General features: G+C 38.3%; 1 long non-coding RNA gene across 1 annotated transcript in view; it reads left to right on the forward strand.

Annotated features, from left to right (window-relative positions):
* The window catches only part of LOC141553232 (uncharacterized), a 32,870-nt gene extending 12,223 nt beyond the window's left edge, over positions 1-20,647 (forward strand). Inside the window, exons 2-6 of the long non-coding RNA XR_012485333.1 lie at positions 3,302-3,610; positions 6,275-6,343; positions 8,955-9,059; positions 15,908-16,023; positions 20,316-20,647. This is a non-coding gene — a long non-coding RNA (uncharacterized LOC141553232). The remainder of the gene's footprint in view (positions 1-3,301; positions 3,611-6,274; positions 6,344-8,954; positions 9,060-15,907; positions 16,024-20,315) is intronic.
* Positions 20,648-21,995: the final 1,348 nt, after the last annotated feature.

Raw genomic sequence — 21,995 nt, forward strand, 5'->3', positions numbered from 1 at the left:
TGTGTACTTCATGGTGAGTCACATCATATCAGTGGGTGATGGGAACTGCGTATTACATACACATACATACACAGCCTCACAGAGGGGAAACTGCAGTTCACATGACACATTTTGATATTAATTTTCCCAGAGGCTCTCCAGAAGGCTGGGTCCCAGTGACCCCAATTCATCTCACAGTTCCCTTCTCCCTGGCCCTAAACTTGTTCACAAACATCCCCACATTCATCCAGCCTTTCAATCCAGGACTCATAATTTGCAAACCAAGTGCCCCATTCATAACCAGGTAACCTCTGCTCTGGTTGTTCTGCTAATTAATGACTGTTGATTGGCCTGACTAGCCCACTCATTATTCCTAAGAGTGATCAAAGACAGGCCCCAATAATCTGCTAAACAAGATGTCAGATTAGAGAATTCTTCTGGGCTATTAGAAAGATTTTTTTCCCCTTCAATAAAGGCCTGTCAGAAGATAATGGCTAGGCTAGCCTCTCACAGGTCAGTCAAGCAGAGGTGGATTAACATAATGGTAAAGGGGCAGTTGCCCCAGGGCCCCAAGGTTCCAGGGCCTCTTGGCCTCCATCTTACACAAACAGTTGTCCTGTGTATGGCAAGAGGCTTCTTCTCATGCTTACTCATTAAGACTAAAACAGTGGTCTAGCTTTGCCCTGGTACAGCTGGGATCTCATCCATGGGAATATTCCCTCTACTGCTACAGATTATATGTCTCCTGCTCTACCTCATCAGAGTGCTTCTCCAAACATCCTTCTCTAAACCCTTTACAGGGGATCCACCCAACATTCCATTCAAACTTGAACTTTTTACCTTGACCCCTAACCGTCCCTTCTTCCTAACATACCTGTACTGTTGAGAGACCTCCCTATCTTCCTAGTCATACAGGTTCACAATTGAGTCAGGCTTCACTCTCTCAAGACCCCAAATCCAATTAATTGTCAAGTCCTGTTGTTTCTACCTTCTCAGCATCTCTTCTTTCATCTGTCTCCTACATCCTAGTCTAGGCCCTCCTCATCTCATTCCTGAATTCAGCAATAGTCTGCTGAAAGGTCTCCACTCCACTCCAATGTCAAATTGAACTTCCTAAAATGCAAGTCTAATCATATTCCCCCTCTCATTAAATCAACTTCGGTGGAGTCCTCCAAGTTTAAACATAAGATTCTCTGAATGATTTCTTTTTTAAAAAGTCATTTTTTTGGTAGATGGACTGGGGAAGCAATCAGGATTACACAGAGTCACACAGCTAATAAGTGTCTAAGGCTGGGTTTGAATTCAGGTCTTTTGATCCAAGACTGATGCTCTATCTATTGTGCCAACTAGTTGACCCTGGCTGGTTTTTAAAGCCCTTCATAACACCACCCTTCCTAGCTTTTCGGTCTTCTTCTTAACCCCCTCCAAGGATTCTGCAGTCTAGTGACACCGGACCTCCTTATTGTTTCATAAAACACTCCATTTCCTAACTTCAGACATTTTTCATGTCCCATGTCCAGGACTCTCAAGTCTAAGCTAAATCTCAACCGTTTATTAGAAGACTTTTCTGATTCTTCTTAATATTAGTACTTTCTCTCTTTATTGATTACCTCCAATTTTTCCTATATGTAACTTATTTATTCATAATTTTTTGTATGTTGTTTCTCTATTTTTCAGCAATATAATTAAATGAGATAAAATTTAAAGTATTGAACACAATGCCTAGCACATAATAGGCACTTAATAAATATTAGTTGATCTATTGGCATTTTTAATATTTTGGGTATTCTTGTGTAGCCCTTCAGCTGTTCATCTGGGACCTTTCACTCATACTACCTCCTTATTTAGTTGGTCCATAATCATGTCATTTATACAGTTTGTGTATAAGTCATTATTATTAATTTGCTATGGCCTGATTACATATATCACATTTCTTCCTTTTGGTCACCTGTAGTCTATAGGTAATAATGATTTTATAGATTAATATTTTAATATATTGGGAAGAGGTCAGCAGTATTAATTGTTTTATTGTTTAAAAACATTTTAATAACTTTTGTTGCTACATCACATTTATTTTCAATTATTGTCCTTCCTTTTCCCTACTATCTCATCCACAAACTACCCCTTGTAACATAGATTTAAAAAGAAGGAAGACAATGGTTTAATAATGACATCCAAATAAGTCACCCTTGTACCCAGGGGCACTCTTATACTCATGTTGAGGAGGCTTAGATGATTGGATGAAATTAATGTTTATAGAATCATATGATTTAGATCTGGAAAAGACAGATCTGCTTGTGTCACTCTGTTGTTCAAGAAGCTTCAGTGGCTCCCTACTGGGAAAAATAAGGATAAAATACAGTCTCTTTGTCATTTAAAGCCCTTAAGAATATGCACATTTTATGTGTTGGCCAAAAAAGACTTATTTGTTTTTCCCTTTATATGCTATATCATCTATATCTCTTAAAAGTCTGTTGGTTAGACAGTTCTCTGCATATCTACACTGGATTCTTTAGACAATTTCTATTATTGTTGGAATGGTTTCCTTTTATCTTCAAAATATCATTCTTGAGAGTTTTCTAACTTCCTAGGGGCAACTTCTCACATTGGATTTTAGTCTGTGATCATACTTATTCTTCTGAATCCTTTGAAATTTATTTTTCCAAAATCTAGGGCACAGATTGTACTATGTCCAGCTCTCCATTATTTCTCTATCACAATTCCTAAGAAGGAATAGTCACTTCCCCTCAGGGTTCCCATTAATTCTACTCCCAGCAGCCAGTTCTTCCCTGTTTTTGAAAGTCAGATCCAGTATAAAATCTCCTCTTGTTGCTAAATTATACTGCCTAGCACACAGGCATTACATGAATTATAAACTCTTCATTTATATCCTCTTTCTGATCCAATGGTCTCTAGCAACTCTGGAAAAAAAAATTATTTCTGGAAGGCCAGAGGGAAACACAAACAAGCAGGGCATTTTTGAAAGTTTTAAATTAAGTTTATTTGATACTTAAATGGAAAAGTTAACTGTATGTAATAGGAATTCAAGTAAATCCTCTTTTCTAATCTACTTTGAAAATGAAAATACTCTTTTTATTAGGTGCTTGTTGAATTCAGAAAAAAAACAATTAAAAATTAAAAAATGCTTCTCTTTCTCCATACTTTGATCTTCATCAAAATAAATTCTCTTCTCCATGCTATTACTATTGTTTTCTGTAGCTTCCCATATGAGTATTCTTTTAAAATAAATAATGCTATCCCACTACCCCTTTTATTTATCCCATTTCTTTTGAATTTAATACTTTTTATTGATCTCTTCCAGGAGACCCCTCCAAAAGCCCAGCACTTCCCTAGAATTTCTGTGGAGGGAAAGTAATTCCAGCATGGCAAGTCTGAGTCCTATTTGTAGGAAAGAGAAGGTCCCTCGGAGCCTTGACAGAGGAAAGGAGTTAAAAATGAATTTACTTCTTAAGTCTCCTCAAAGTGTGAACCATCTAGTACAAATATCTTTATATACATCAATAACTTTGAAAGCATCTGACTGAATTAGAGAGATTTTTACCTAATTTTCACCTGTGGTGGCAGTCCCATGCTGAGGTCCAAGGCCTCTATGCTGGAAGGATGGATGGAGGCGAGGACAAAATCCTTTGGAAATGTCCTGGAAAATGCTACCTTGTATTGCATCTACCACTTCAGGGAAACCAGAACCCTACCCCATCCCTGAACCTAGAGTCTAAAAAAATAGAGCCCAGCTTTAATACCCAGAAGTAAAGAATTCATTCCAGTTCATCTTGTAATTCAAGACTAGAATCCAGAACCTAGAACTCTGATTTGCAACCTCACCTAAAAGCCCTGAACTCAGAGCTCCGACTTGAGACTATTGCCCAGAACCCAGAGCTCCTTGCCAAGAAAACTAGAACCAGGAGTCCCAAACCCAAAGTCCAGAGTCTACCTTAGAAGTCTATAGTTTTAAGCTTAACCCATCCTAAAACTTAGGACCCAATAATAATGCTCAGAATGGAACCCTAAATCCCAATTCAATTCAATGAGCATTTATTTAGTGCCTACTATATACTAGCCAGTCAATAAATATTTATTAAGCCCCTACTTTGTGCGAAGAACTGGACTAAGTGCTGAAGTTCTAAAAAGAGGCAAAAGTCCCTGCCTTCAAGGAGCAAAACAAGCTATATAGGACAAATTAGAAATAGTTAACAGAAGGAAGCACTAGAATTAAGAGAAATTGATAAAAAGCTTCCAGTGGAAGGTAAGATTTTAGATGCTATTTTTAAAAAGTTGAGATGTGTGCAGCATACGTGATAGGCTCTGATTTGACAAAGGTTAAAATAAAGTAGTCCCAGTACTCCAGGACCTCACATTTTCCCAGGGTGATTTTTTAAAAGCACAGAAATAAGAATAATACAAAAAAACTGAGGAAACTTTAACACCTTGAAGTGTCAGGGAAGGCTTTCCAATGAAACTCCTCACTCCTCAGCAAACTGAGGCCCAGAAAGGGAAAGCAACTAGCCTACAATTACACAGTTAGGATGGAAATCTAGGTCCTTTGATGCCCAGGTCTATCCTTTTCCTATTACACCATGCTAATTTCTTGGCACCTTCCTGGCCTTGTGTAAAGCCATCCTTCGGGCTTCCAAGAGGACTTAGAACAAAGTGCATGACTTGGAGGGAGACGGCTCTGTGTTCCAAAAAGGAAGAACGGTGGGGGGAGGATACCACAAGGCTTCCATTGGGCTATGGACTCTAGGCCCTGTGATTAGACTGGAGGTAAAGAGTGGAGGGTGATATTTTTGGCTTCATAGGGAAAGACCATTTTCAGTGGGTTCCTGTCTGGCATTTTATGATCCCTTTGGCTCTCTCTCCCTTGGAAACAGAGGCCAATGGAAGATTGGTACTCAGCATTCCAACCTTAGGAGTGGGGGGAGTGGAGGGGACACATGAAGAGAAGAATAAGCCCTTGGCTTCAGTGCAGCTTTCTTTCCATTTAGAAGTTCAAATCAACCTTGTTTTTTGTTTTTGTTTTTGTTTTTGTTTTTCACTTTAAAAGCATTGAAGTTTATATTGCTTCATTATGGAGGCAAATTGGAGAATCATAGAATATAGCTCTGTAAGAGATCTCAAGAGATTCTGAGATCATAGGGTTAGTATTGAAAAAGAATTTAGAGATCATCTAGTTCAGGACCTTCATTTTACAGATAAGGAAACTGAGACCCTGAGAGGTTCAAGTAGTGCAAAAGATCACCCAGGTAGCTACTGATGGGGCCATGATTCAATTTAGGCTTTGACTCTGATAATTTTTCTTCCTTCCTTCCTTCCTTCCTTCCTTCCTTCCTTCCTTCCTTCCTTCCTTCCTTCCTTCCTTCCTTCCTTCCTTCCTTCCTTCCTTCCTTCCTTCCTTCCTTCCTTCCTTCCTTCCTTCCTTCCTTCCTTCCTTCCTTCCTTCCTTCTTTCCTTCCTTCCTTCCTTCCTTCCTTCCCTCCCTCCCTCCCTCCTTCCCTCCCTCTCTCCCTCCTTCCCTCCCTCTCTCCCTCCCTCCCTCTCCCCAATGCAGAAGGCCATTGAATCAGAGAATGCAGACTGCTGCTTCCTGGGTGATGTATTCTGACATCCCTCTTCCTGTGGCTGCAAAGAGCCTGGTTGGGGAGGGAAGAGAAAGGGTTACATTTTTCCTTTTGGGAATATAAACTAGTAAACTTAATAGGTTCTAACATTTCCTACTTAGTTACTAGAAAGAAGAAGGAAGGAACAGAAACCAGACAGATCTGGGAAGCTGGAAATGGTTAAATGTTTGATACCTTCACTATGCTGACCATTCTGGACATAATTAAGACAGTAATGAATCCATTCTGAATCCCATGGCTATTGGACACTGTAAGGAGGGAGGAAGCTATGAGGGGTACTTCTCAGCAGAGAAGCTCTTTATCCTCTCCCTACCCCACCCCACACTCTACCAAGTCAGGAGAGTCAAGGTTCTTTGATTGGGATACAACTCAATCATTTATTATTAAACACTGAATCTGGGGGACTTTCTTATAATTAGATCACCCCTACAGTGCATCCTATTCCACAGGGGCAAGCCATCAGATCTCCTTATCCCCAGGGCTAGATCTTCACAGCTTGTGATTCCTTTTCTCTGTACCTTTGTTTTCATAATTGCTCATTCCCAGACTATTTTGGGAGTTGGCTGCCATGGCTACAGAGCCATTGGAAAGCCTGGGCCTTCTTAACCCTCCCTTCTCCCCCCACTCCCTATTTCCCTAACTGCTTTTCTTGTCCCCAGATTACAGCCTGGTCTATTTATTTTGATTGCAACACAACAGGACAAATCTTTAATTACATAGCTTGGATGGTAAGTAATTAGTGGCCTGACTGCTCAGTTGGTGGAGGTTGGGAAGGTTGCATCTGGTCAGAAACACTCTCTGAGCTCTGGGGGAAGAGGCTAAGACTGAGGGGAGTGGATTGAAGCTAGAGAATAAACAATGAGCCATAGGGAAAAGAAGCTGCTCAAAATACCGTGGCTCAAGCCCCTATTGGACATTTACTAATAGTCATATGACATAGGACAAAGCACTTAACCTTTCCAAACCTTAGTTTTTCCTTCTGTAAAATGGGAATGATGACAGTAGCAAGATCCAGGAGGATTTTTCCCACTTTCTGGACAGAATATAGCTAAAAAAAAAATCAGGAGTTTTGTGGCCAGCAGTTAAGCAGAATAGAGATAGGAATAGGGACGATGACCTGGCCTTTTTCACCTTGCTTTTGTTCTGACTCCAGCTACATTATACACTCATTCAAAGAAGATTTTGTGATTAAGTAAGCCTTTGTGACCCAGGCCCCACACATCTCCTATGAGACAAGAGTAAAAGGAATTTTATAAATCAAAGTCACTCTAATCTAAGACCAAGCCTTATGGGTCTGCACCAAGGGGGAAAGGATCAGACTAAATAGACAGAATTATCCTGAGACATTCTGCTGACTTGTTAGTCAAGGCCAGCTGCCTGCATTGGTCTGTATTCACTAAAATTGCTGTTGGGCTGACTTTATCATAGAGGTTATCTAGTCACTGTACTACAGTAACAGGGCAGTGGAGGGCTCTCTAAGAAGCTGAAGCCCAGCAGATGGTAGCAGAGAACAGCTTGTGATCATGAGGACAGTCGGAGAGCAGCTCCAAGACCCATGAGAGAGAAGGGTATTGGTATCACCTGTAGACATAGGCAGCTTGGCAGCCTCAGACATGCATGTTGCTATTGGTCACATCTTTTCCCTGGTCACAAATGTTCTTTGTATACAAGTCCTTCCTGATGTCTAGAAGAGTACACCATGTGGACGTGGGAGAAATATTTTCTTAGCCACTGTATTTGTCTTGAAGTTTGATTAAACATCTTTTGGCTTGAGCGAAAATTTAGTAAAAAGTAAAATTTTTGTAAAGTGGCAAAAACATCTATGTCTTTCCACCTACAGATTCTATTTTTAGAGCACATACTTCAAGAAAATCATTGATAAAAAGAAAGATTCCACATATATATTCCAAAACATTTTGGCACTGCTTTTTTTTTCTTTTGTAACAAAGAACCAGAAACAAAATAGAGAATACTCATTGATTATGGAATAGCTAAATGGACTGTGGTACATGCATGAATATTATGGAATTACTGCTATGCTGTAAGAAATATTGAATAGGATGACTACCAAGAAGCATGGAAAGATCTACACGAACTCAGTGCAGTAAGCAAAGCCAAGGAAACAATATATACAGTCATTAAAACAATATAAATGGAAAGGATAACCATCATAAAAACAATTCAAAATAAATGTTACAAAATTACCAAGAACAAGCTAGGTCCCAAAGAAGCAATACGAGAAGACATATTTCCCCATTCAGATTTTTTTGATATATCAGTCAGTTTTGCTAATATTTTTTTCTCTTCTTCCTATTTTCTTTTTTAAAAAATTCTTTGTTTTAAGGGATGGCTTTCTCAAAGGGGGTCAGATGAATACAAGAAGGACATTTTTGTCCTTGAATTTACATAACGTAAATCCAAAACATTGATAAAAATCAATTGAAATTTTGAATACCATCTGCAAAATTGCTCCAAATTATTACTAACAAGAGAAATGCAAATCAAAACAACTTTGATTTACTTATATGCAACAAGTTGGTGAAGATGATACCATATAGCTATAGTCAATATTGCAATATTGTAGAAAAACAGGCACACTAATACTGTATCTTAGATTGTGAAATCAAGGGCAGGAACTATCTTTTGTCTTTCTTTGCATCCCAACTGCTTAGGACAGCACATAGTATGTGTTTTAAAATGTTTATTAACTAACTGGCAAATGCACTATTGTTCTAAGAACAAAACTATTTGGAATTATATTAAGAAAGTAACTAAAATGTCCATACTCTATAATCCAAAGATTCCCCACTATAGATACTTTGGCAATATGTTTGGCATATACTTCAAGAACCCTAGGGAAGATCTTACATATACTAAAATATTCATTTAATGCTTTTGTAATAGTGAATAACTAGACATCAAGTAGATACCCACCATCTGTGGAATAACTGAACAGCTTGTGGCCCAAAAATATTTGTACCATAAGAACTGATAAATATGGAGAATGTAGAGAAGTCTAGGAAAACTTAGATGAATTAGTATAAAATGAGTAGATCTATGAAACAAAGCAAAAAAAAAAAAAAGGCAAATCCAAGCGAATACTCTCTACATTATGATTACAACAAAAAGCGAAGAATACTGAAATCAAATGTTACATAATTATAATGGCCAAACTTAGTTCCAAAGAAGAAATAAGAAAATGTGCCTCTTTTGCTCATTTCCAGAGGCAGAGAATTACTAGTGGGGAACTCTGCCTCTATTGTTCGACTTGGCTGATGTGTTGATTAATTTAACTGAATTGCTTCCCCCTCCCCTTTCTTTTTCATTCTTTATTATAAGGAATGGATTTCCAGGCATGGGTGTGGAATGGAAGAAGGAATATATTTGGAAATGAAGGTGTTGTAAAAACAAAAGATATCAATAAAGATTTTTAAAGGAAAAAAGGTAAACATTTCATGGGGATTCATTAGCTTTAGTTTTGAGTGCTTCAAATCTGGGCTAGATTTCTAGGGTAGTTTTTCTTAATGCACACATGTGAAAGTATCCCCTAGGGGCTACTATCTACCTTAAGAGGTTGCTGGGAGGAAAGGGCTTTCTTTGTAAACTTTAGAATGTTTTATAAATGCAAGTGGTTTTTATTACATTCTTCTACCAGGTACCATATAGCTAACAGGTAACAGACCTTGCTTTCTAGAAGCTGCCCACAGTTTTTTTTTTTTTTTTTTTTAGGAGAGAAGGGAGGGAGAAGGTATGGGTGGGTATAGAGTAAAGAGACTTTTTAATGTGTAAAACATCAGCCCTTTTCTTCTCTGGATAAAAGCAGCCCCAGTTTAAGCTTAGGAGCTCATGGGGAAATCCAGGCATGGAAGTGTAAGGTTTGGTTCTATCCCATACCCTGCCACAAGACATATAGAGAGTTAAATATAGAATTCTGCATCTGAAAGTCTGATTCTTCCATGTCATGGATTTGTTGGATGATCACCTCCAACTTTATATCTTAGTTTCCCCATACATACAATTAAAGTAGTCATCCCTGCCTTTCATTTTTCTCTTCACACTCCTCTCTCCATCCCTGCCCTGCTCCTAAACACTTCCTTCTACCCAATTGTCAGTCCTGTGTCGAAAAGACAATGATGTTTTCCCAGGGACAAACAAGTCAAGAAAGGAAGAGAAGGTTTTTGGAGAGCACGTGACTAATATCAGGGTATTTTCTTTCTTGTGACTGCCTTTCAAGCCATTCATAGCATTTTGTAGATTTTAGAACTGCAAGAAAACCTAGGCATCCTAGTGTTACTTATTCTCACCATAACCTTAGAAGATATGGAAAGGGAAGGAATTTTCCTCACTTTAAAGAAAGGGAAACTGAGGCATTCAGAAATTAAATTATTAATTTCCAGTTTCATCCAATGAATAAAGTAAACTGAAATGAGTGAAATCCAAATAGCCCAATTTCTACTCTCACTGTTGTTCAGGGTTCAGAAGTGCCTTAGAGTCCCTCTAACTATTAGGGCATTATCCTGTCTTCTGATATTACTAAATTATTCTATATGCCACAGTGCCTATTTTTAGGATATACCTCATCTCTTCCATTAATAAGAATACTACTGCCAAAATATAAGCTTAATAATAATTTACAATTCTATAATTTAGATTTCATAGAACAATAAACAGGCATTAGTGCAACATACTTTTTTTCTCCTCCCAACTTCTTCTCTGGTCCTTTACTATAATAAATACAGAAGAGAAAATCTCAAATAACACCATCTGGGTGTCCTGGGAGATCTTCCCTTAAAGTAATCCTCAGGGGCTTCATTCTGGTAAGGAAGTAACTTCATTCTCCTGAAGGCTTTCCCAGCAGAAAATAGGCCATGGAAGGCCTATGTAGTTGTATGGGCTCTGACTAAGGGTCTAGGGATGGATTGTGTGCCTGTCATTAGGGGATAGCTCTCACTCTGTTCAGAGAAGTTTCTTATCAGATCATTGCAGAATTGTGTTCCTCTGTTTATATATCCCCTCTGGAGTTAGTCAGACTTCTTACACTCTAACCAGACTCAGTTTCCCCTGCAACAAGACACTGGGTCATGGTTCAAGAATCGCAGAGTAGGTAGTTCATTATCTTTGGAAACAGCCAGGCTGACTATGTTTACTGATACAATCCACTCATTAATAACCACAGCTGGACCATTCACACAATCAAAGATCCAAAGTGAAATCTATATCTTACTAGTCATCAGTGACTTACAAGTCACTTTTTCCTGCTGTTTTCTGTATGTGTTGATAAATATACAGGGCATTCAACTGTGAGCTCCTTGAGGGCAGGGACCATGTTTCTTAATTTGTAAAATGGGAATAAAACTTGTATTAACTAAATTATTGTTGTGAGGAAAATAAAAGTTTAAGGTGATCCATAAATATTAGCTGTAATTATTAAATGCATTACCTACTCTTACCTTAAACATAATCAGTCAGTCATGGTTATTGGATATCCATTTTATAAATTAAGAAACTGAGATTCATAGAGATCAAGTAAATTTGTTGACTTTCGTAGAACAAGGAAGCATCAGAGCTGGGACTGAGCTCAGAGATCTTTATTTTCAAGTATAACTGTAAAGTATAATGTAAAGGGCATTGTACCTGGATCCCTGTTCAAATCCTAAGTATGCTTTCTATTTCTATTGAGGGTTATGAAGGGGTTCCAAACCCTACAATGGATGAGGGGTATCTACCCCAGGCAAGTAAAGAAAGGTGAAATAGCTGGATGAGAACAATTTGTTCCAGTTGGCCATGAAGACAGGTGAAGCCGGTGTTCTGGAGTGCTTAGAGCTTGGTTAGACTTGAAGACACCAACGTCATCTGCTGCATCTGGAGTCATCATCACCATCTTGACTCTGTCCTGCCAATGGACAATGATGGCTTTTGAAGACATCACTATGCTATTTTACCTTTCTACCTATCTCAGAGCTGTATAGTGGTAGGCAAGTGATGAAGCAGCAGGTGCAGATATACTGGGAGCTGTAGTCATAATTGCATACAGGTGGCCCAAGTTATAGGGTCGACTTCTCACTGGAAGCAGCAGTGGGATTCAGTATCTTTCTGGGTTTCTGAGCAGCCTTTTAAGGATCACGCTGCTCACCTCCATATGTGAAGAAGAGGCTAGAAAAGGTGCCCTAAAAATTGTCTGCTTGCCCAACCTGTGCCAGGCAGAGATCCCGCTCTATGGTCGAGACACTATAAAATACACAAAAACTTCTGAAAAACTTATTCCTCTCACCACTGGTACAAGAAATGTGTGTACATATATAGAAAATACAAAATCTAGTTGACCCTGAAAGAAGCAAAGCAGAATTAAATTAATCCAAAGGAAATGTGAGCTATGCAAAATTAAAGAAGTTACCCCAAATGTTCATATGATTATTTGTGTCCGACCTATGGCAGAGAATTCTGAGCTTATATTGATCTGATCAGCCACTGTCGGGCACATTGTAACTTGATTCTAATATCTCACTCTGTTCAGAGAAGTTTCTTATCAGATCATTGCAGAATTGTGTTCCTCTGTTTACATATCCCCTCTGGAGTTAGTCAGACTTCTTACACTCTAACCAGACTCAGTTTCCCCTGCCACAAGACACTGGACCATGGTTCAAGAAGAGGTATAGCCAGTGATGTCAGTCTGGTCCTCTTTGAAAACGAAGGACAGGGCAAGTGCTCATAAGGTGGTCAGAAAAGGTGATAAACGGACACTCTCAAGGCTTCTTGAGTTTAGATTTGATAGACACTGGCACAAGATCATTCATCAAGGCATGCCCTCACCAGAATAGGTACTGTGCTCTATTAGGCCTCTTTTAGCTGTAGTTCACTTAAGGCAGGTAGATAATGCAGTGGATAAAACATGGCACTTGGAGCCAGGAAGACTTGAGTTAGATCCTGCCCCAGACACTTGGTAGCTGTGTAACTAGGTGGGTTATTAAATTTCTCTTTGCCTCTGTTTCCTCATCTGTAAAATGGACAATAGCAGCAACTTCCTCACAGGTTTAGTGTGAAGATCAAATGAATTAACATATGTAAAGTGCTTTACAAATGTTAAAGTGCCATTTAAATGCTAGCTACTATTGCTATTCATTCCATACATTTCTTTGCTGTGGAGATAATATGTTTCTGTAGCACAGGGGGGAAGAAGCAAGATAGTTTAGTCCAAGAGTTGTCACTAAAAAAAAAGTATTCTTGTTCTATTAGAATATTAAAAGGAGAGAAGCAAAAGTTGTGTTCTTCTTTTACATTATTCTCATTTTACACATTAACAAGTATGGTCTCTGCCCTTAAGGAGCTCCCAATTGAATGCCCTATATATTTATCAACACACACACACACACACACACACACACACAGACAACAACAAGAAGTGATAGAATAAACAAATGCTTGGTGTTGAAATTATATAAAAGATCAAGATACTTCATTTGTGTTCCTTAAATATGTCATATCAGGTAAAACAGAAATTCATCCCTATGCCTGTATATATAGCACCTGGGGCACTTCCCTCTCAAATTTGATCTTCCAGAAGTTTAAAGTATTCTGTGGGTCCCTTTCCACTCAAAAGCCAGAGCTTATGGGCCTCCAGCAGTGTATTTACACTTATTAGTCTCCTAGAAGACACAATTGCCTCAAATTAAAGAATTTATTAATGTAGCTTAATAAGAAAAATAGCAGTAGATGATCCCCCCCCTCCCAGAAAATCCATGACCATATTCTCCCAATATACACACTACCATTAGGAAGATCAGACTCATCTTGAAAAGAGGTATAGCCAGGATGTGCACATAGAGTGACAATGCTAAGTTTTTAAAAATGAAAATCTCTGTGGATAATTGTAAAGTATTACACATGGGTTGAAAAAAATCAATTTCACAAGTACAGAACAGATGAGACATGGTTAGACAAGTTTGTCTAAAAAATACTTGAGTGTTTTAATGGATTGTAAACTTAATATGTCAGTTGTGTGATGCGGTAGCCAAAAAAGTTAATGTGATCTTGAGCTGCATTAAGAAAGTCATAGCTTCCAGGAATTAGAAGGGGACCACCCCATTATACTCTAAATTAATCAAATCATATTTGGAGTATCATGTTCAGTTCTGGGCAATAACAATATTGACAAACTGGAATGCATTTAGATGAGGACAACCAGAATTATAAAGTGCCTTGAGTTTATGTCATGGGAGTTCAACCATACTGTTGGAGGAACTGGGGACATTTTGCTTTTAGAAGAGAAGGATGGGGAGACATGAAAGTTATGTGCAAGAACCTGAAATATTCATGTACAAGACAGATTAGATTTATTATGTTTATCCCCAGAGGGCAAAATCAGAATGGATAAAAGTTGCAAAGAAGCTATTTTATGTTTAATGTGAGGAAACACTTTATTTTATTAATTTTATAATTATAATTTTTTTTGACAGTACATATGCATGAGTAATTTTTAGAGGAAACACTTTGTAATACTTAGGGCTACCCCAAAATGGAATGGACTGCCTTAAGAGGTCAGGGATTTCCCTTCTTCAAGCAAAGGTGGGATGACTAGTTAGGGCTCTTTAAACAAATAAAGTGTTCCAGGTTTTAAGCCAACCAAAAATATATGTATTTTTCCAGCTAGGACTGGGGACACCAAGCGCCCCCTAAACCTTAACAGACTAGATCACTTTAATTATTAGTCCCATGTTAGACAATATGGGCTATGCCACAAAAAAGACAAACTGTGCATACCCTTTGACCCAGCAGCAATACTACTAAGCCTGCACTTAAGAGATTAAAGAAAAAAAGGCCTGATGGACATAAATATTTAGAGAACTCTTTTTGCAGTATTCAAGGACAGGAAACTAAAAGAATACTTATCAATTGGGATGTGGTTAGACAAAATATAGTATATAAATGCAATTTAGAGAGTTAGTTTGCACAGTAGATAGAGCTACTTCTACTCAATGGCCTTAATGCAATGTGCCAAATGTAATTTAACTAATAGAGAGTGTAATGGGGTGGTTCCCCTCTAATTCCTGGATCCTACAGCTCTCTTAAAGCTGCTCAAGATCACATTAATTTTTTAGGCTACTGCATCAATTAAAGGGAAGGAAGGAAAGAAAGAACAGGAAGAAAAAAAGGATGGAAGAAGGGAGGGAAGAGAAGGAAGGAGAAAGACAAAAGGATCTCAAAGAAAGGTATAAGAGGGGGCATTGGCTTTGGTATCAGATAGCCTTTCCCTTCTCTTCATGGAAATTTTCTCACCTGCAAAAGGAGACAATCACATTCTATGATCTCTAATCACCTTCTACTCTAAATTTACAATCTTATGGATCCTTACAGTCTTATGGATCCTTGAGGGTTTCCAAGATGTACAACTTCCTCCCTCTCTGGGGGAAAAGTCTGATTTCCCTGGATGATCTAACCCTTAAATGACCTTTTCCAAACTGAATAATCCTAGAGGTATTCTAGGTGTCCTATTCTAGATTGGAATCCAACCAACAGCAGGTATTTATTGAGCACCAAGTGCTCATAATACTATAGATAGCATTTATATACTGCTTTGAAGTTTGCAAAGTTCTTAACAAATATTATCTGAGGCAGAGACTAAGTGATTTGCCTATTATTACACAGAGCAAATATCTAAGGTGATATCTGAACTCAAGTCTTAGATTTCAGGTCCATAGCACCACTTAGCTGCCTTTACTCAATACATATTTTCAGTAAGTTCTTGTGTCATTAAATTGGACTGAAGGAAAAGCCAGAAGGCCAAAGGCATGTACAATGGCTCATCTCCCATCCCAAGCCTAGTCAGTGCTTTCCCATCTGGTCTGGCAGAAGGACGGGTGATCACGGGTTGAGTTTCTGTTTTACTTCATAAGCTGAGATCGTTGAGGTGAAGGAAATCATTATAGCAAATAACTGAGTTGGAATGTTTTCTTTGTGAGTTAGGGGTTCTTCCTTGCTTTGCAATCTCGCTGCTCCATTGGGAAATGAGGAAAATGTCCCGGTCGTGATCCAAGCATAATGTAAACCATACTGAGGAGGGATACACCCTGGTTGATTTTGGTGCCCTGAAGCCTGTTCCCAGACAGAAGCTCCTCAGAGCTTACTGGAGGGAAGATCAACAAAGATGGTCTTAATCCCTGTCCTCATATAGACTCCCCAGGCTGGCCTTAGCTAAGGCCTCTGTCCCTTTTCTCCATTCCAGGGAATTTTGACAAAATAGGCCCAGCTCCAGAGAGGCAGAAAAGAGAAATAAGCTTTCCCAATTCTCTTCACAGGGCTCCCTCCCATCACTCCTCCAAACCATTCTGTGATGAAAGAGGAGAACTTTTTGTTACCCTGATGTTTTTGATAATTAATCTGGTGGGCCTGAGAGGAAGAGTCTGTTCTTCTGGTAAGTAGGCTGCTTCTCCAATTGGATATATTTGAAAAAAATATGATGGAGAGTTAGAGGGCCTGGATTTAAATTTTAACAACCAGATGACACAGTGGATGGAGTGATGGAAATGGCGTCAGGAAGCCCTGAATTCAAATCCTGCCACTAAGTGATACTCAACAAGTCACTTAACCTTTTCATGTCTCAGTTTCCTCATTTGTGAAATAGAAACAGAATTAATGGTTTTTAAGGGCCCTTCCAATTCTAAATCTGTGATCCAATTTATTATCTTAAAAGGCTGGGAAAGTCACTTAACCTCTTTGCCTCAATTTCCTTATCTGTACAATGGAAGAGTGGACTAGAAGATCTCTAAGATTACTTTCCAGCTTTGAATTCAGTGATTCCCAAAGGAGGATCCTGGGTAACCTGGTTCCAAGAGTCCCTACTTTGCCACTTTTAGCATTTTTGTCTGGATGTCCCTATAAACAGAGAGAGCATTTCTAAATGGGAGCTCAAGGTCTTTCCATGTTTATGAAGTCCTGAGACTCTTGAGAAAACTCTTTCTTATTCAAAATGAGCTTCTACTTAACTGCAGTTTTCCTTCATGTGGCACATTTTTCTTTGTACATAAATAAGGGGTTCCTTTCTTCCTACCTAATTTAGGAAATTTCTGACCTTGATTTCTGTTCTTACAGTACTTTGGTTTGTACTTCTAATAAGTACTCATATATATTCCTCACAATGATCCTATTGTTAATACAAATTAGTAACCTAGATCCTCCTGTTTCCCTATCCAATATCATCAATGTGAAATCACAGCAGGGAGTTTGGATGTCATAAAGGGAGAAGGGTCTTAATGATAGCCAAGATCCTTCTAGTTTCCCTGTGGCCAGGCTATACCTTGTGGGTATAACTTGGAGAATTTCACCAACACATCCTACTTCACTGCTGAAGGTATCAGGCACATATGGAAGCTCATCAAATTCTGAGCAAGTAATATATAAATCCCTGGGTATTATTCCATGGAAAGCAGACCACATGAAGCTTGGTAGAGGAGTGGTCTTAATGTGGAGTCAGAATTCCACCCATCCCTATAGCAAAGAAGTAACAGCCTAATTTAGGTTAGTGCAGAGAAACTACATGTAGGAGAAAAGGAAAGAGAAAAAGAGTCAATCGGATGGGGACTGAGCCAAGATCTGATGAGTAGTAGGACTAATCCATTTCGAGGTGAGACTGTTCTATCAATAAAGGAGAAGGGACAATGAAGGAGAAGTCAGTTTATCTGAAAGCCAGATAGTCCCTGGGACTCAGAGAGTGAACTCAAAGTAACTTCTTCTGATGGGGCTGAGCATGATAGGTGGGATTCAGCAAGTGATTGACAATACATACCCTGGTCTTGATTATACACTGATTAAAGTTTCCCAATCAATAATATCACATTCCCAGTTTGCAAGTAAAGAAAATGAAGCTCAGAGCTGGAAAGTGCCTAATAATAAATAATAAAGTGACTAAAATAAAATAATAATACATCTACTATTGTAGATTTAATCTATTTTGAGCAGGAAGGAGCCATAAAGACCATCCAGTCTAACTCTTTTATTTTCCAGATCTCTCAGTCAATAAACATTTATTAAATGCCTACTGTGGGCTACATGCTAGAGATAAAAATAAGAAAAAAGTCAGTCCTTGCCCTCAGGAGTTTGCAATCTAGTGGGGATACAATAAATAAAAGGAAGCTGAAAAGTAGAGATGGGGAAAAAGGGCTGTCTAGGAAGCAAGGTAGAAAAAGTCAGAGCAGCCAGGTGAGAAACAAAAATGCTCTGAACTAAGTTTCCTCCTTAAATGGAACTTTTGGAGTTCATGGTTCTACCCTCCAATTAGAGGGACAGAAGTGGTGATGAGTTACTAAGACTGATGGAATCTTGCAGGATGATGAAATTTTCCCAATAATGAGCTTCCTCGGGTATGGTGGAAAAACTCCCCAAATAAAGCATCCAGTTGAGAAATAAGCAGATAAAGAAACTGAGATTTTGACAAGTGGAGTGAGTTAGAACAACCAGAGATATGCTGGAGCCAGCTCAAACTGGCTTCTGAAAGTTGATTGTCATATTTTCAATCTGTGCTTTTATATCTCTGAATCAAGAAATGCTATAAATCAAGATTTGGTTTATTGTTTTATTGACTGTTTAGATTAAGAAAGTGATGGAAATGTTTATAATGAAGATTTAATTTTAAAGTGCATTGGGAATATACAATATCCCTTTCTCACCAGAGAAATATGGTTGTTACACTTTTATCAGCACATCCTTAGTCCCAGCAGAACAGGCATTCAAATACAAGTCCCTCCTGACCCTATAGTTATCCAAGGTTCTCTGTTACTCTCCCATGCTGACTAGCTCAGAGTCACACAACTAGTAAATATTAGGCCAGAATTTGAGCCCTATCCTTTTGACACTGGGCTCAGTGCTTTTTCCATTATACAACACTGTCTCTCTAATCCAGATAACATCTCATGTGTATCCTATTTTTCTATTTATGTGCTTTTTTTTCCTATGACTGTGACAGCAAGGACTATGTTCTGGCTAAGCTTTATAGTTCTACTAACACATAGCACATGATTCTACCTATAGACCTTCAGTAAATATTTACTGAATTGAAATGAACTTAAAATACATTAATTTTCTTTTTTTTTCTTTTATTAATTTTTATAATTATAACATTTTTTGACAGTACATATGCATAGGTAATTTTTTTTACAACATTATCCCTTGTACTCCCTTGTGTTCTGAATTTTTCCCCTCCTTCCCTCCACTCCCTCCCTTAGATGGAAGGCATTCCCATACATATTAAATAACTTATAGTATATCCTAGGTACAATATATATGTGCAGAACTGAATTTTGTTGTTGTTGTTGCAAAGGAAGAATTGTATTCGGAAGGTAAAAATAATCTGGGAAGAAAAACCAGAAAAAAGCTCACAGTTTACACTCATTTCCCAGTGTTCCTTTTCTGGATGTAGCTGATTCTGTCCATCATTGATCAATTGGAATTGGATTAGCTCTTCTCTATGTTGAAGATATCCACTTCCATCAGAATACATCCTCATACAGTATCATTGTTGAAGTGTATAATGATCCCCTAGTTCTGCTCATTTCGCTCAGCATCAGTTGATGTTAAGTCTCTCCAAGCCTCTCTGTATTCATGCTGTTGGTCATTTCTTACAAAAGAATAATATTCCATAAACATTCATATACCATAATTTACCCAACCATTCTCCATTTGATGGGCATCTGTTCATTTTCCAGTTTCTAGCCACTACAAAAAGGGCTGCCACAAACATTTTGGCACATACAGGTCCCTTTCCCTTTTTTAGTATTTCTTTGGGATATAAGCCCAGTAGTAGCACTGCTGGGTCAAAGGGTATGAACATTTTGATAACTTTTTGGCCATAGTTCCAAATTGCTCTCCAGAATGGTTGGATACTTTCACAACTCCACCAACAATGTATTAGTGTCCCAGTTTTCCCACAGCCCCTCCAACATTCATCATTATTTGTTCCTGTCATCTTAGCCAATATGACAGGTGTGTAGTGATATCTCAGAATTGACTTAATTTGCATTTCTCTGATCAATAGTGATTTGGAACACTCTTTCATATGAGTGGAAATAGTTTTAATTTCATCATCTGAAAATTGTCTGTTCATATCCTTTGACCATTTATCAATTGGAGAATGGCTTGATTTATTATAAATTAAAGTCAATTCTCTGTATATTTTGGAGATGAGGCCTTTATCAGAACCTTTAACTGTAAAAATGTTTTCCCAATTTGTTACTTCCCTTTTAATCTTGTTTGCATTAGTTTTGTTTGTGCAGAAACTTTTTAATTTGGTGTAATCAAAATGTTCTATTTTGTGATCAATAATGGTCTCTAGTTCTCCTTTGGACACAAATTCCTTCCTCCTCCACAAGTCTTAGAGGTAAACTATCCTATGTTCTTCTAATTTATTTATGATTTCATTCTTTATGCCTAAATCTTGGACCCATTTTGATCTTATCTTAGTATGTGGTGTTAAATGTGGGTCCATGCCTAGTTTCTGCCATAAAATACATTAATTTTCCAAGGGGGAACAGTCATGAAATAAGTTCACAACAGCCAATATTTGGGGTGATAGGGCAGCATCCTTGATGATTATAAACTCTTTTTTGTAGTAGACCCATATTTTCATCTGAAAGCAATGGATCTCTAATCATGAATCCCATCTCCAATATCCCCAATGAATCATTCAACCTTCTTTTACTTCTGCACCTATAGGAAAAATATTTCATTCTCCATAATGTTGTGGGTAGAAGACTCCAAGCAAAGGATGCCAGAAACAAGAATCCTTAATAGAAAGAAGAATTTCCCTGAGAAGTGGTAGAAGAGGGCAGTGGTTGTAAGCAGTAGAGACACAAATTCCAAGCTGGCAAGAATGGATTAGCAGAGGAATTCCTGGGTCATTCTAAATATTTGAACTAAGCAGAAGAGTGCATGGTCCATAACAAATTCTATTAAACCAAGTGCATCAAATGGGATGAGAAGGAACATCAAACAGTCTTTATTGAATACTATTTCAAAACTGCCTACAATACAGAGACTTTCCTTTAAATGCTTTGAGTTTGTTTTGTGCTATTGGATTTTTGGACTTCAGTCTGAGTCCACATCTGTACATCTGGGGAAACTCACAAGAGTGTGAGACATGGCTCCTGTCCTTGGGGAGTTTTATTGAAAAATAAAAAAGGCATATAGGTTGTTCAGTAGATAGAGGGCTAGATCTGGAATCAATAAGAACTGGCCTCAAATCCTTCCTCCGACACTATTGATTGTGTGATGCTGGGCAGTCTTTTAACGTCTTCCTCCCTCCCCCATTTTATTTATCTGTAAAATTGGGATAATAATAGCACCTACCTCCCAGGGTTTTATGAAGATCAAATAAAATGAAACAATGTTTGTAAAGTATTTTACAAGCCTTAGCTATATCAATAGCTATTATTATTCAGATTAGGGAGATAGGACACTTGAGTGAGGGAGAACAATTGAGTATACCAAGAAATTTATAAATTACAGCTTATAACTGATATCAAGGTTCAGAGAAAGAGGCAAAATGCTCCATGGAATAGAGAAAGCTTTGATCTGGGCAGGGAAGGATGGTCAGAATTTAGGCAGAGAACATCCCTAGTTTTTGAGACCTGGAAAAGGAACTCTGAAGTCACTGAGACCACTCCTCCCATTTTGCAGATGAGAAAACAGAGGTCCTAGAGGTCAAAGTGCTTTGCTCAAGGTTTCATAGTTGAAGATCTGGGAAGCCAGCAATGACATAAGTTCCCTTTGTAGAGAGGGAATTTCAAATGATAAAATAGTTTTCATTTCCTTCTCTCTTCTTCCATAAGCATCTATTCAACTTTTCTCAGACTCGGGTCCTAAGCTAGGTTTTATATACATAAAGACACAGGTGTAGTCTCTCTAATCACACTCGCTCTCTGAGACTGACCCATAGATCAGCAGTATCAATGCCATGCGTGGCAAATTTACTGTGGCAAAGTGGAGGGAATCCATCCAGAACACCACCTTCTCAAAATATTTTGGGACCAAGAGTCTTGTTCATTAAGAAAAAGTTTTCCAGAAACCTGTGAGTTGCAGTTAGACAAACACTGTTTAAAACAAAGGATGGAAGTCTTGGGGGGCATCTGAGACACAGGCAGAAAAGATGGAGAGATCGTGGCATGGAAGAGATGGAAGAATGCAGCAGGGCAGAGAGCTTTGGTGGGCATGTATTAAAACCACATGGAGTCTTAGAGTTAGAGTCTCACCTGAGCAGAAGAGGGACCCTAGATGAAAATGCTTCCTGTGACCTCTAATAACTTCTTAACAGTTTTCATTGAGCAGGTAAGTTCTGATTGAGGTGAAGAATTTTCTTCTCTTCTGGTATTCTGGGGACTCCGAATGGTTAATTAG

Source organism: Sminthopsis crassicaudata, chromosome 2 (genome assembly GCF_048593235.1).
Source record: "Sminthopsis crassicaudata isolate SCR6 chromosome 2, ASM4859323v1, whole genome shotgun sequence".
In the NCBI taxonomy this organism is placed as follows: domain Eukaryota; kingdom Metazoa; phylum Chordata; class Mammalia; order Dasyuromorphia; family Dasyuridae; genus Sminthopsis; species Sminthopsis crassicaudata.